At 46.0% G+C, this 14739-nt stretch overlaps 1 long non-coding RNA gene and 1 pseudogene across 1 annotated transcript in view; one reads left to right on the plus strand and one right to left on the minus strand.

Annotated features, from left to right (window-relative positions):
* The window catches only part of LOC127489323 (uncharacterized), a 403737-nt gene that overhangs the window by 376028 nt on the left and 12970 nt on the right, over positions 1–14739 (minus strand). The window lies entirely within an intron of this gene.
* LOC100341239 (small ribosomal subunit protein uS5 pseudogene) lies at positions 10769–11452 on the plus strand (annotated as a pseudogene).

Consider the following 14739-nt stretch of genomic DNA (forward strand, 5'->3'; position numbering starts at 1 on the left):
TCCCAGTAATGGTACTGGAAACTAACATACATAAAGATAATTATATCTTCATTACAGATTCAGTAGAGAAACATCTTTTATTGCTTTATTACTCTTGTACTTCACAATTTTATCAGAGACGTCTGTGGAAATTTACAATACATTTTTAAATTTATTTTTATGTATTTATTTGACAGAGTTAGACAGTGAGAGAGACAGAGAGAAAGGTCTTCCTTCCATTGTTTCACCCGCCAAATGGCCGCCATGGCTGGCGATGCACAGATCCGAAGCCAGGAGCCATGCGCTTCTTCCTGGTCTCCCATGTGGGTGCAGGGACCCAAGCACTTGGGCCATCCTCCACTGCCTTCCTGGGCCACAGAAGAGAGCTGGACTGGAAAAGGAGCAACTGGGACTAGAACCTGGCACCCATATGGGATGCTGGCACCACAGGCAGAGGATTAACCAAGGGAGCCATGATGCCGGTCCCTAACAATAGATTTTTTAAGAGATCAGGGAGTCCGAGGGTCTCTGCTCAATCATTGGGCTGAGGCAGAGCTGAAGATCCTGCTTTTTCTAAATTGACAAGGACTCCTAACCTGTCTCCTTGGACATCAACAGCCACAGACACATTTGTTGGAAGGTTCAAGGGATTTAAATGCTTACTTCAGCCCATTTACCAGATCTCTCACAAAACCTCTACTGTTAGAAATCTACTTAACAGGGGCCAACAATGTGACATATTGGGTAAAGCAGCCACCTGCAATGAGTGCCAGCATCCCATTAGGGCCAGTTCTGGGTGCTCCAATTGTGATCCAGGTCTCTGATGTGGCCCTGGGAGAGCAGTGGAGGATGGCTCAGGCCCTTGGGTCCCTGCACTGGATGGGGGGGAGGGCAGAGAAAGCTCCTGGCTCCTGGATTCAAGTGGGCCCAGCTCTGGCCATTGCAGCCATCTGAGAAGTAAACCAGTAGATGAAGGACCTGATGGAACAAGGAACAAGGACATAAGCCTCAGCCATTCTTCCTCATTGCTCCAAAGAGATAAACATTGGAATGTATTTTTTGCCCATGAAACTCAATTGGAGGGCCTCACTGCGGCATAGCAGGTAAAGCCGCTGCCTGCAGTGCAGGAATCTCATATGAGTGCCGGTTTGAGTCCTGGCTGCTCCATTTCTAATCCAGCTCTCTGCTATGGCCCAGGAAAGCAGTGGAAGACAGCCCAAGTCCTTGGGCCCTGCACCCATGTGGGAGACCCAGAAGAAGCTCCTGGCTTTGAATGGGTGTACCTCTGACTATTGTGGCCATCTGGGGAGTGAGCCAGAGGATGGAAGCCTTCTCTCTCTCTCTGCCTCTCCTTCTCTCTCTGTGTAACTCTGACTTTCAAGTAAATAAATAAATCTTAAAAAAAAAAACTCAGTTGGGTCTCACTCTCTATTGTCTCCATACTCCACCCCTTACAGCCACCTGAAAGACCAGTAGCTCTGAACACCTGAAAGACTAGTTCCAGGAATTCCCCTCTGCCTGCTGTTCCCTACCCCACCCCCATCCCCAGCTTCCTGAAATATAAAAAGGCCCGGCTCCTGGGTGTCAGGGCCTTCTGTCAGGGGTTACCATCATGGGCACATGGACAGTTGCAGTTGGTCACCCATCTCTATGGATTTATTTTCTCTGAATAAATTCGGTCTGGCTATAAATTTGTACACTGCCTCCTCTCTATTCTGTGCCTCTTTTCCTAACAGGTCCCCCCATGTCTTTCTGTAACTCTGCTTTTCAAATAAAATAAACATTAAAAAATTCCACTTAACAACCACCTTCTCTTAAATTTAACACACATGCAGGCCATGCAATATTACAGTAGAACACCATTTTTTTCTTAGTCATAAGATCGTAACTATAAGCTGCCCAATCAGCCATGATGCAACTCAAGGTGATTTTGGATGGAAATTAAATCAAACCACTCGTATTTCACCAAAGAGGAAGAAATCCTCATACAAACAACCAAATGAGAACTCTTCCAAAAATATCCAAATTTCCTCACAGGGAGGCTGAGGTAAAAATCTTAGAATCTGTCTCCCACACACCAGTACCACAAAGAATGACTGAGGCCAGGTCCAAATGCCATGAACCCAAACAGCAGAGGCAGAAATTGCAGGTATGCCCCTGGTTCCACTTACCCAGTCTCAGAGCTGTTGACTCTGGACACAAAGGGGAGCCATGGACTCCCCACAAGGTAGCTAATGTCCAGCAGGAAGAGAAAGGAAAGTCCCAGAGAGAAAGTGCTCTCAGAAGCTGCTGGATGTCCCCAGAGTCCCAGCCAAAATGTTAGCTCAAAAGTGGCTCTGGGGTGGAGGTACAAGTGACCATTGCCCTCCTTACTAACGTGAAAGGGTTAAGCCACTTGAAAAATACATTCCAGGGGCCAGTGCTGTGGCTCAGTGGGTTAAAGCCCTGGCCTGAAGTGCTGGCATCCCATATGGGCACCGGTTCTAGTCCCGGCTGCTCCTCTTCCCATCCAGCTCAGTGCAATGGCCTGGGAAAGCAGTAGAAGATGGCCCAAGTCCTTGGGCCCCTAACCTGTGTGGGAGACCCTCAAGAAGCTCCTGGCTCCTGGCTTCAGATGGGTGCAGCTCTGGCTATTATGGCCAATTGAGGAGTGAATCATTGGATGGAAGGCCTCTCTCTCTCTGCCTCTCCTCTCTGTGTAACTCTGACTTTCCAATAAATAAATAAAATCTTTAAACAACAACAACAATACATTGCAGACTTCTGGGCTAGCTCACCAGTGTTGTTTCCAGACACATAATCCGGCTCTTGATGCTCACCGCTTCAATTCACCATAGCTGAGTGCTGGCCAGAGGAAAGGGTGTATTTCCAGAAGGCAGCTGCAGTCTTGGGGAAAGAAAGTCCTCCCAATCCAAAGAAGCCTTTTGCTACCAAACCATGCAGCACAGAGGATGTTTAAAGGGACAGGGGTAATTGGAGCACCAGGCTTGAAATAAAACAATGAGTCTATTCAATCGATAATTATTTCCAGAGCCATGGCTCAATAGGCTAATCCTCTACCTAGTGGTGCCAGCACACTGGGTTCTAGTCCCAGTCGGGGCGCCAGATTCTGTCCCGGTTGCTCCTCTTCCAGGCCAGCTCTCTGCTATGGCCTGGGAGTGCAGTGGAGGATGGCCCAAGTGCTTGGGCCCTGCACCCCATGGGAGACCAGGAGAAGCACCTGGCTCCTGCCTTCGGATCAGCTCGATGTGCCGGATGCAGCGCGCTGGCCAGGGTGGCCATTGGAGGGTGAACCAAAGGCAAAGGAAGACCTTTCTCTCTGTCTCTCTCTCTCACTGTCCACTCTGCCTGTCAAAATAAATAAAATAAAAAATTGATAATTATGCAGATTTTCAGGCTTTGTTCTGAGCAAGGTCCCATCAGCCAGTCAGGGGAGTTCAGGGTGTCAGGTGGGAGGTGCTTTCTGCCTCAGTTGGGGTGAGGGTTCTCTGTCAGCTGGGTCAAAAGCCTGCCCTTCCAAATCATCTCCTTTTTTCAGTAGGCTTCTGAAACTCTTCTGCAAATATTACTCACAAGATGAGGGGAAGGTAGGATGCCTTCATTAGGACTACCATGCTGTTGGAGGAGGGTGATTGGGGTTTATAAAGAGGTTGTAATGCAGGGGTGCTGGTGTAAAGACTAATGGGGAGTCCTTGTAAGAGTGGACAAGATGCTTGCTCCTCCCCAGAACCTATTAGCAGTTTCTAGCTTTAGCATGAGAATAGCGAGGAAGCAATGATCCCACCCTTCTGAGCTTCTAGTTTTATCATGAGAATAGAAAGAATTTGCCTATCCTACTATTCAGCTGGATGTTTGTTTTAACAAGAGCAAGCTAGACAGGATTTTGTCCCCAGCCTCTGACTGATTGTTAGCTGTGATGATTCTGCTCATCCAAATTGCAGTTAAAAAACTCCACTCCATTTTTCAGGTCTCCTTCTCGTGGAGATTCCCTTATTGTAAGGTCGCCACAAAACACACCAAACACTGGAGTAAGGGAAAGGGTTTATTGGCTAAAACGCAGCAGGCCAGAGGGAAGGAGCAAGGAAGGAAAAGAGGGAGAAGGAGAATGTGAGAGACAGAGGCCAGGAGATGGAGAGAAAGAGAAAGAGGAGAGAGCAAGAGAGAGAAGATGAGAGGAGCTGAGAGGGGGAGAGGAGAGGAGAGAAGGGAGCAAGACAGAGCAGAGAACCACAAGTTCAGGAACAGCTCCTTTTAAAACTTAGCTGGAGGGCAGGCAGGGAAGCAGGAGCAGTGAATCCCATTAGGATGAGAGTGGAACTTGACACCAGTGGTTAGGCCATGAGGCCACCTGGCTTCTAGTAATGGCCGGGGGAGGAGCTAGGGCCTAGGATGTTTTCAGCCTGTAGATTGCTCCATAGATAACACTGCATCATTTTCCTAACACTTCTGGCTGCTGTGGCAAGAGGTTTCTCATTTAAATAAATCTTGCTTTACTCACTGCAAGACCACAAGGAAATTCTTTGTGCGACACGCACCCCAGGCACTTCCTACATCACCATTTTCCCCCATTACTTTTGTTACCAGCGAAATGCAGGCTTCTGGTCTTGGCACAAGAAAGAATTCAGGGACGCACCCAGGCACGCTCCTGAGGCCAGCCGCTGTCTCATCTCGCGTGGACTGCCCCAGTGGTTTCAGGAGTGGGTGTGTCCCAGCAGCAGCCCCCAGGAATGGCCCCGCCCTACAAGCCCTTAGGGCAGGGAATCCTGGATGGCTGAAGTGCGAACTGAGCCCAGCCCAGGAGCCGGGGAGCCAGAGTAGGACGCTGCCGGGGGCTCCAGCTTCCCTCAGAGAAATGTTTTTGTGGCCCAGGGACACCCGCAGGTGTGCTCCTGAGGCCGGCTGCTGCCTCTGGCTAGCACTGGGGCCAGTTGGCAGCGCCGGCTGGGCAGCCTCCTGGAGCCAGGGGTCCGGCAGGCTCCGCGGGCAAATGGCAGATGGAAGCCAAGGGGGGCCCCCCCGCTCCTAAGTGCGCCCTGGAGGCCAGGAACACAGGGGCCAGAAGTGGGTCTGGGTTTGCAATGCCCGACCAGAGGGAGGGAGCCAGCCAGCTGAAGAGCAGCCAGGTCCATCCTCCCGGGAAGTGCCAGCGGAGGCTTTGGGGATGTGCGGTGGCAACCTTGGCTTGGCCGGGGGAGCCCTCCCGTCTCTGTGCCTCCAGCCATCCAGGCAGGCTGCAGGGTCGGGTGCGGCCGTGGGCCTATGGAGCTTGCTGCCCTGCCCGTGGGCGGGGCCTCCACGTGCCAGCCAGGTGGCACAGGTTTCCTGGGGCTGTGCCTCATCCTGGCACAAGGGAGGTGTGGGGAACCTAGGAGGCACCCAGGAATGCAGGAGTGCCCAGATGTCGGTCCTGCAAGGCAACACAAGAGGGCCCACGCGTGTGCGCTTAGGCTCTGAAGGCCATCATGCGACAGCCCATACATACCCCAGCTCCGAGCTCATCTCCCGTGGACTGCCCCAGTGGGCGTCAGGAGTGGGTGTGTCCCAGCAGCAGCCCCCGGGAACGGCCCCACCCTACAAGCCCTTAGTGCAGTGTGGGGAGCAACTCGGACTAGACTAAGTTACTGGAATTAAGACTTATTCTGCTCTCCCACAATATGGCGCTGGGAGAGAAGAAAACAGCTTCTACACAGCTGCCTCCAGTTCAACAAATAAACTGTAGGACCTGCTCCTGATTGGAGGAGAGCAGCGTACTCAGTGTGTGGGTAGCAGAGTTGGAATTGGTGGAAGAGGACTATAAAGGAGGAGAGAGACAACATGCACCAGGAACACCTGAGGAACATCTGAGCAGCCCCCGAGAGAGCCAGCCGGCGGTGTGCCGCTCCCCCGCGGAAGTGGGGAACGTGGCAGGGGGAACCGCCCTTCCACGGAGGTGGAAGGACGGCAGCCAACCCAGGAAGAACCAGCAGCAAGCCCGGGAAGGGCTGAGCAGACAAAAGAACAGCGCAGGGTTTAGTGTCGTTCCTCCACGAAGATGGGGAGCGACAGTGCAGGGAATCCTGGACGGCGCACATGCGAGCCGGCGAGCCTGCGAGCCGGGGAGCTGGGGACGCTGCCAGGGGCTCCAGCTTCCCTCAGAGAATGTCTGTGCGGCCCGGGGATGCCAGCAGGTGCGCTCCTGAGGCCGGCCACTGCCTCTAGCTAGCACCTGGGGCCAGTTGGCAGCACCGCCTGGGCAGGCTCTGCCTGCGATTTATTTATTTATTTATTTATTTATTTTTGAAAGTTTTATACAGAGAGGAGAGGCAGAGAGAGAGAGAGGGAGAGAAGTCTTCCATCTGATGGTTCATTCCCCGGTTGACTACAACAGCCGGAGCTGCACATATAGGAAGCCAGGAGTCAGGAGCTTCTTCTGGGTCTCCCACATGGGTGCAGGGGCCCAAGGAGTGGCCATATTCTTCTGCTTTTACAGACTGACAGTTCATTTTAAAAATGACCTTAATTCCCCACATCCAAAGCATTTTTTTTTTTAAATCAGAATGTTTAAGGGCAGCAGCCAGTACATTAGTATTGTAAGTTTCATTCCCTACTGAAATTCTGCCATAGTAGATTCAGCTTTGGAGACACCAATTCCGATTTGCATTTCATAAGCCATTTGTTTTAGTAATATTTTTTCACTTCTTGATTATCTACCTGATGTTCCATAGCTTTTTCTAGCCTATCCACAAAGGACGTACAGCCCTCAGTTGGCCACTGATGGACTGCAGAAAAGGAAACGGAAGGGTCTTTAATATCAGGAATCTTTTTTCAAGCTTTTAATGCAATGCTAGAAATTTACACATGGGTTTCCTTTCAAGGATAAACAACTTGTTGACCAAGATATGAATATGCTTTCTCTCCTAACAACTACTCCAAAATGATGAGGACATTGTTATTTAAGTTATCTATGGCTTGTACAAAAGCCACTTCTTTATATTCTCCAACCCAAACAGTGTATTGGGATGGGGTAACCAAAATTTTAACTAGAGTTTTCCAATCCCATGGCACCATCTCAAAGATCTCATATCCTCCTCCAACTCCCTGCAATATGCCCACTGTATAAGAACTTTGCATCCTATACTCTGTCAAGCTCTTTTTTTTAACTCTGTAAACATAGGGAAGATGCTCAAGCCAGGGAGACACATTTTGAGATATAACAACAGGACAGTTAACATTGGTAATTCTCCTTGCTCCTTGGCTTCCTGAAACATACCTTGTACCACTGACACAACTGAAGGGGACTCAGACACCACTGTTACATCAGTAGGCATGGAAAGCACAGAGGTCTCATCTTCAGGCAGTAGGGACAAGCCCATTGACTGACTCTCTTGGCCAGGGAGAGCTGCCAAGAGGTTTGTAACCTTACTACTGGCATCCCAGCAGAGATACCACACATGGAAAACTGGAATAGAGTATAACTTTTGATTGATTTTCTGTCAGTTACTTTTAAAGTGCTTCCATCAGGGTACCAAGGGCAGCAACTATTGATTTTTTTTGCAGCAAGTGTCCGATTACCTTTTCTGATAAAGACTGCCCCACATTCTTAAGAAGATAAAGCAGTTCATCCTTATGTTTCTGTTGCACTGGGGACAGGGAGTTCCCCATCTTAGTGACTCACCCAAATCTCAAAGAGATGAATGATGCATCTGTAACCATTGCTATGCAAGGTGAGCCATCCCTTGCATTTTATGCTAAGTGTTCCTGTTTGGGCACAAGATGTTGGGGTGTGCAAGTGAGAGCCAGGACACGGAAACTTTTCCTCCCAAAAGTGCCGCCAGGCCAACCCAGCATCTTTTCCTTATCGATAAGGATTACAACAGCATATGTGCATGTTCAAATAACTCTAAGGTTTCTCTGAAACATGTTCTGCAAGACATATTAGGTAAGCCTATCTGGGAAAGCAGCTGCATGTCCTTGTGAAGCCAACATTCCAACAAAGGCTCAGTGCTCTTGTTAGAAGGCCATAAAATATCCTTAGTCAGATCCTGTGGTCACGTTCTGTGTTCTAGGAAGAAAATACTTCACTAAAAGTGCTTTGTCAGAAACCTTATTCTTCACATCCCTCGCTCTGTCACTCTCTTTTAAAGGCAAGGGATAAGGCTGGCTCTGTGGTGTAGTCAGGTATGCCTCTGCCTGAGGACCAGCATCCCCTATGAGCACTGATTCTAGTCCTGGCTGTCCCTCTTCCAATCCAGCTCTTAGCTATGGCCTGGGAAAGCAGTAGAAGATGGCCCAAGTGTTTGGGCCCCTGCACCCACCTGAAAGACCCATAAGAAACCCTGGATCCTGGCTTTGGATTGGTTCAGCTCCAGCTGTTGCAGCCATCTGGGGAGTGAACCTATGGATGAAAGGCCTTTCTCTCTGTCTCTCCCTCTCTATGTAATTCTACCTCTCAAATAATTTTTTAATTATTTAAGTCTTTAAAGGCAAAAGAAGTCAGATGAGTTTAAACTAACAAATAATATGAAACAACATATTTTGTATAAAAGAAAAAAAATTAACTCAAATATATAAAAAGCTGATGAAGTACAAGAAAAAGATATGCAAAAATGTAAGAAAGATGGCTACGTTGGTTTGACATCCCACAATACAGAGAATAAATTTTAAAACAAAAATGCTTCTAGAGACATATATGGCCACTTCTTGTAATAAAATGTCAAATAATGTGGGTATAATGACATTTAACCTTAGATATATATTTAAGAAAAATATACAGCATTATATGTAAAAAGGATGAAGATAAAGAAAAGGATGATTGGATTGTTCAACAACAGTACATCTTGCCTCAGATTCATGTCTTGACACTCCTGGTTTTTCACAACCAAATCATCCACTGGACAACTGGAATGAGAAAAAAACACATCAATTGAACATATATGTTTGTTTGTATGCTCATGCAAAAGCAATGAAGTTTCTTCCTGTCCTAGTGGCCTATGATTTTAACATATCAGTTAAATGTATTTATTTATGACTAAAAATTTTTTTCTCTTGATAAATTAACATAATAGCTGACACCAATATATTTCCCCATTTTCAATCATGTAGTCCTACAATCTTTAGTGTTTTCTCTAAATGGGGTGGTGTACTATGGTACACCAGTGTTTGGGATGCCTGAATCAAACCCATAGCAGTGCCAGTTTAACTCATGGCTACTTTGCTTCCAACACAGCTTCTTGCTAATGTATCCTGGAAATCAGCAGAGGAAAACTCAAGTGCTTGGGGTCCTTACACACTTAAGAATAACACACTTGAGAGACCTTGATGGAGTTTCAGGTTTTTGGCTTCAGCCTGGCCAGCCCTAACGGTTGCAAGCAGTTGGAGAATGAACCAGTAGATGGACAATCTTCTCACTTCCACTGTCACTTTTTCTTTCAAGTGAAATAAAATAACCAAATAGGCATTTTTAAAAGTGGGGAAACATTTAGTAAAAAAAAAAAAACTACTCACTGACTAAATGGAGTAATAAGCTGAGTGGTTTTGATTAGCCATTTATATTCTCTCTTCTTTTTCTGTGTTTGAAGAACTCTCAGCATGGATGATGGAAAAATTTTATTGTATTATTTACCTGCAGATGCAGGAGAGGAACATGTCTGTTAAGCAGGACCACAGCTTGGGAACAGATTCTCATGCTTAGTCTTCCAGGAGGAATGGTTATCAGCATGTATGGAGTTTTTAAATAAAAAACTCTCTTCTTCCCCACACTCTGCAAAGACTGCTTTCCCCATATTTCTAGAAACCCTGACATTTTCAGGATTTCAGAATGACAATAGGTACAGAAAATTCCCAATAAATCAATACAGCTGGGTATAGTGTGCTTAACACCTACACTCTGAGTAGGGCTAAAACAGATAACTTGCTTGCTAGGGACATGAGTCTATCAGTAAAAAGAAGCCACATCTTGACATGATCTACATTTCTGGAATCATTCAGAGATCCTGAATATCAGTACAAAGTGATGAATAAATGAGCCCTGAAGATTGTCTCCTGGGTATGGGATGAAGTTGAGATATACATGTCGGAAAGAGGAGTTCTAATATGCAGTGACCATTTCCCACTCATCTCAATAGTGTTTCATGTGGGAGAATAACCTATCCTCCCCTAGTCTGCAGAAACCAAGGCAGGGCCAGGTGATTCTGGCCAAGCAAATGTAATTACAGATTAATTGTGTCACTGTTTCATTCAGTGCCTATTTTGTTCTCCTGTCACAAACTCTACCCATGTTCTAGTAAAGGACATTCTACCACCCTGAGAAAAACAGATTTGATACACGTTTTGAATGCAGAGGCTGTAAGTCGGTGGTTTCCTAACCATAAGTTAATTTACTACCACCTAATATTCTGAGACAGCCAGAAAAAAACATTACTTAGAACAGTTCACCCTCACAGATAGATGTCACTGCAAGTCTATGGGGTGGCCCTATGGACCTTTCAATAAATGGTGTGGAAAACAGATACAGAACAAAATTAAAGATGAATTTCACACCAAGTGTGTAACAGCTTGAAAATGTGTGTGGGGTTTGACTTATAATGTTGAGTAGGACAAGTCCATTCTTTATTTTAAGATTTGTTTCCTTCTTCTCTGAGAGGATACCAAATGGTGGGATGATGCTGATGCAGGAGGGTCTGGAGGCCCTGAGGACTCTGGAATGGAAGGCCATTGCAGTTTCTGCTGAGGTTTTGGCAGTGGCATCCAGGGCTGTGGTAAAGCCAGGGCCAGGTCCACAGCCAAGGTTATGGAACTCATAGAGCCTGTCACCAGGCTTGGCCACCTGTTTAAGAACATGAAGATCAAATCCTTGTAGGAGATATATCTGTTCTCCTTGCCCATCAAGGAGTCCGAGATCTTTGATGTTTCCCTGGGGACATCCCTCAGTGAGATTTTGAAGATCATGTCAGTGCAGAAGCAGGCATAGATTGGCAGTGAAGCAGGTTCAAGGCATTTGTTGCCATTGAAGAACACAATGGTCATGTCAGCCTGAGTGTGAAGTGCTCCAAGGAAATAGCCACCACCATCTGAGGGGCCATCATCCTTGCTAAGCTGTCCATTTTGCCCATGTGGAGGTGCTATTGGGGAAACAAGATAGGCAAACCTCACACTGTGCCTTGCAAGGTGACCAGATGATGTGTCTCTGTGCTATTGTGCCTCAATTCTTGCTCCTAGAAGCACTGGAATTATCTTCACTGTGTCCCCAAGAAGTTGCTGATGATAGCTGGCATTGGTGGCTGCCACACTTCAGCCAGTGGGTGCACTGCTACCCTGGGCCACAAAGGGCACCTTCTATGCTATCCCCAAGACCTACAGCAATCTGATCCCCAACCTCTGGAAAAAGAATGTATTCACCAAGTCTCCCTATCAGGAAAGCATGGACCATCTTATGAAGACTCACACCAGAGTATTTGTGCAGAGGACCCAGGCTCCAGATATGGCTACAAAATAGGATTTTACACAAGAAAACAAAGTGAATTAAGTCTGTTAAAAAAGATTTATTTATTTATTTGAAAGGCAGAGAGAGAGGGAGAGAGAGAAGGAGAGACATAGAGGAAGTAAGATATTTTCCATCTACTGCTTCACTCCTCAAACGGCCACAATGGCTGGGGCTGGACCAGGCAAGACAGGAGCTTCTTCTGGGTCTCCCACATGAGTGTAGGGTCCCAAGGACTTTGGGCCATCCTCCACTGCTTTCCCAGGCACATTAGTGGGGAGCTAGATTAGAAGTGGAGCAGTCAGGACTTGAATGGGATGTTGGCACTATAGGCTGTGACTTAATTAACTATGCCACAGCACCAGCAGTTGAAAAGTCCATTCTAACTGAAACTCAATATTCAGAAGCTATCTAAGCCCAAGTTGAAAAATCTGAATATATAAATATCCATACTCCTTATGACAAAATTAAAGAAATGCAAAACAATGTTAAAAGAAAAAAGTTACACCACAGAAAAGTTACCTTCCTAATAGCAAAAAATGACCAATCATATGAAAAAAATAATTGGCAAACATTTTGAAATATAAAAAATATTGAAAAAATAATTGGCACGGCTGGAACTGTAGCATAGTAGGTAAAGCCACCACTTTCAGTGCCAGCTTGCCATATAGGTGCCTGCTTCTGATCCAGCTTCTGCTATGCCCTGGGAAAGCAATAAAAGATGGCCCAAGTTCTTGGGGCCCTGCACCTGCATGGGAGACCCATGGCTCCTGGCTTCAGATTGGTGCAGCTCTTGCCATTGCGGCCAATTGAGGAGTGAACCATCAGATGGAAGACCTCTCTCTCTCTCTCGCTCTCTCTCTCTTTCTCTGCCTCTTCTTCTCTGTGTAACTCTGACTTTATAAATAAATCTTAAGAAAAGAAAATATAGTTGGCAAAATAATTGGAAAATGTGCATAGTCCAGAAAGACACTATTTAAAGTATAAAAAAGGTGAATACAGAGGGACAAATAAATGAGAAACACAAATTAAAATTTCAAGGGAACATATTGTTCCATGTAATATATTTGAGAAATTCAAAAATTTTTTGACAGAGTTAGAGAGAGAGAGAGAGAGAGAGAAAGGTCTGCCTTCTGTTGGTTCAGCCCCCAAATAGCCACCACGGCTGGCACACTGCACCAATCTGAAGCCAAGAGCCAGGTGCCTCCTCCTGGTCTCCCATGCAGGTGCAGGTCCCAAGGACTTGGCCATCCTCCACTGCCTTCCTGGGCCACAGCAGAGAGCTGGACTGGAAGAGGAGCAACCAGGACAGAACTGGAACCCCAACCGGGACTAGAACCCAGAGTGCCGGTGCTGCAGGCAGAGGATTAGCCTAGTGAGCCACGGCGCCAACCCAAAATGTTTTTAAATTGAACTAAATCTGACTAGTTCTATTTCCATTTTACATAAATTATTCCTATTCAAGAAGGACCTGACATGCAGAGGAAAAAATCAAACTGGCAACTATTTAAATCAATAGTACAGTGTAGAGAAAATTTTATAACAGACACAACTCAAAAGTATCATGTTCATGACAAAGTATCAACAAGATGAACCCATGAAAGAAAAAAAATTATAAAATTCACAGTGTGTAGCACAACCATTTGGGAATTGGAGTGCATCACAATAAAAGGCAGATGCTGAACTGAGGGAACTGACAGAAGAGAAACTCATTCATTTTGTGCATTTTACCAGAGGACACTTTCCTATTTACACATAGATCAAGGGAGTCAAAGTTACAGCTTTAATTAGGGTGTTTTGGTAGAAATTTCAGGCTACAAAGACAACCAAAGAATGGGAGAAAAGGAAAATAGGCCCTGGAATAAAGAAAATCAAAGAATTTAAGTCCCTAAATTTGGATATAAAACACTACAGTACACTATATGGGACACTTCAGATAAAAAAAAAAAAAGCAATAAAAAAGCAGTCACTAGAAGCTGAAGGAAATAGAGTTACCTAGTGACCATTGTAAGGAATACACTTTAGAATTTAAATCCAGCCAACTAACTGCCTTGTAAAATAGAAATAATTTTTCTGAAGAATATGAGTATCCACAATGTCTGCAACACATGGTTTACAATATTGATGATAAAATTCAGAATCACTATTCATGTAAAGAAAGAAAAAATTTAGTCCTACTCAAGGGAAAGAAAATCAGTTGAAGAAAAGGCCAACATAAGTCAGATTTTATAAGTAGCAGACAAGATGACTAAACATTTTCCAAATCTCTTCCAGTACTTAAAGGATGACATAAAAGTAATATCAAGACTTTTTTTTTTTTTTTTTTTACAGGCAGAGTGGACAGTGAGAGAGAGACAGAGAGAAAGGTCTTCCTTTTTGCTGCTGGTTCACCCTCCAATGGTGCCACGGCTGATGCGCTGCAGCCGCTGCCTGATCTGATGGCAGGAGCCAGGTACTTATCCTGGTCTCCCATGGGGGTGCAGGGCCCAAGTACTTGGGCCATCCTCCACTGCACTCCCAGGCCATAGCAGAGAGCTGGCCTGGAAGAGGGGCAACCGGGACAGAATCCGGCACCCCGACCGGGACTAGAACCCGGTGTGCAGGCACCACAAGGCGGAGGATTAGCTTAGTGAGCCACGGCGCCGGCCTTTATCAAGACTTTTATAGATCACACCACCAGTGGCAGCGCTGACTGCTGAGGAAATGGTAGCCTAGGATAGTTGGCTGTTAAGTGACATGGATTCTGCCTGCCGCACCTGACTCTTGAGAAAGAGACACAGCCCCTGCTGCAATGGGACTAGGAAAGTGGGCAGTGAATTTAAATCCATCTGGCAGTGGGGAGATGTTCCTGCCCTGGATAGCAGCAAGGCAGTAGCCACAGTTGATATTGGAAGATTCCCATAGGAATAACACTTCCAAGACAGGACCTCAAGCTGGTTCAGCAGATCAGGAAGTTCACATTTTTCTCCACAGGTGTCAACACTGTCAGAAAGTGAGGAGTCTCAGGACTTATTTGGCAGCTGAGGCTCTGCACAGAAAGCCCATTAGAGTTATGCTGGGAAGCTGGAAAACCTTGAAGAAATGGATAAATTTCTGGATACATATAACCTACCAAGATTAAATCAAGAAAATATAGACAATCTAAACAAACCCATAATAAGCAATGAGATTGACACAGTAGCCAAAGTCTTCCATCAAGGAGAAGTCTAAGACCTGATAGCTTTACTGCTGAATTCATTCAAATAATTTTTAAACTATTCCAAAATCCTGAAGAGGATGGAACTCAGCCACTCTTTTTATGA

This window comes from Oryctolagus cuniculus, chromosome 12, assembly GCF_964237555.1.
Source record: "Oryctolagus cuniculus chromosome 12, mOryCun1.1, whole genome shotgun sequence".
NCBI lineage: Eukaryota > Metazoa > Chordata > Mammalia > Lagomorpha > Leporidae > Oryctolagus > Oryctolagus cuniculus.